The sequence below is a fragment of the Anguilla anguilla genome, chromosome 12 (assembly GCF_013347855.1).
Source record: "Anguilla anguilla isolate fAngAng1 chromosome 12, fAngAng1.pri, whole genome shotgun sequence".
NCBI classification, from domain to species: Eukaryota; Metazoa; Chordata; class Actinopteri; order Anguilliformes; family Anguillidae; genus Anguilla; species Anguilla anguilla.
In genome coordinates, this window is record NC_049212.1 from 32,119,295 (window position 1) to 32,120,049 (window position 755).

A 755-nucleotide genomic window follows, 5' to 3' on the forward strand; every position below is an offset into this window, starting at 1 on the left:
ATGCTGTACTGCTCAGTGTTTATGTGCTGTACTGCTCAGTGTTTATGTGCTGTACTGCTCAGTGTTTATGAGCTGTACTGCTCAGTGTTTATGTGTTGTGTTGCTCAGTGTTTATGTGCTGTACTGCTCAGAGTTTATGTGCTGTACTGTTCAGTGTTTATGTGCTGTACTGCTCAGTGATTGCATGCTGTATTGCTCAGTGTTTATGTGCTGTACTGCTCAGTGATTGCATGCTGTATTGCTTGTTGTTTACCTGCTGCACTGTGTGGTGTTTATGAGTTGTACTGCTTGGTGTCAATGTGCTGTAGCCCCAGCGAGTGGCTTCTGTGATATCTAATATAATAGATATGTAGTATTTGCCCCATGTCATGACAAGGCTAATGAGTAACTGTGAGGTGGTGTGGAAACCCAGCGTCGGCCTTATCTGTGAGAGCATGTGTGTGTCTCTGTCTCGGAGTGTGTGTGTGTGTATGTGTGTGCGTTTACGCGACTGATTGTGTGCACGCGTATATGTGAGAGAGAGAGTGAGTGAGTGGATAGGCCTTGGTGACATCACTATCAGGGAGGATCCAAACAGACAGGAAAGTCAATTAAAGCTAAACTGAGTTTACCAGCTGGGTCTTCAGCACACCGTGAGAGAGAGAGAGAGAGAGAGAGAGAGAGAGAGGAAAAAGGGGGAGGAGATAAAAAGACAGGGCGCAAGAGAAGAACAGAAGAAGAGAGGTACAGAAAGAGTAAGCTGGAGGGTTTTGCAG

At 45.8% G+C, this 755-nt stretch overlaps 1 protein-coding gene across 2 annotated transcripts in view; it reads left to right on the plus strand.

Annotated features, from left to right (window-relative positions):
* Positions 1 to 445: 445 nt before the first annotated feature.
* Positions 446 to 755, plus strand: part of bmp16 (bone morphogenetic protein 16) — a 9,081-nt gene continuing 8,771 nt past the window's right edge. For both annotated transcript variants that reach the window (XR_004761642.1, XM_035383807.1), the window contains exon 1: positions 446 to 755. This exon is cut by the window's right edge and continues 433 nt beyond it. The gene's annotated coding sequence lies outside the window, so the exon portion shown is untranslated.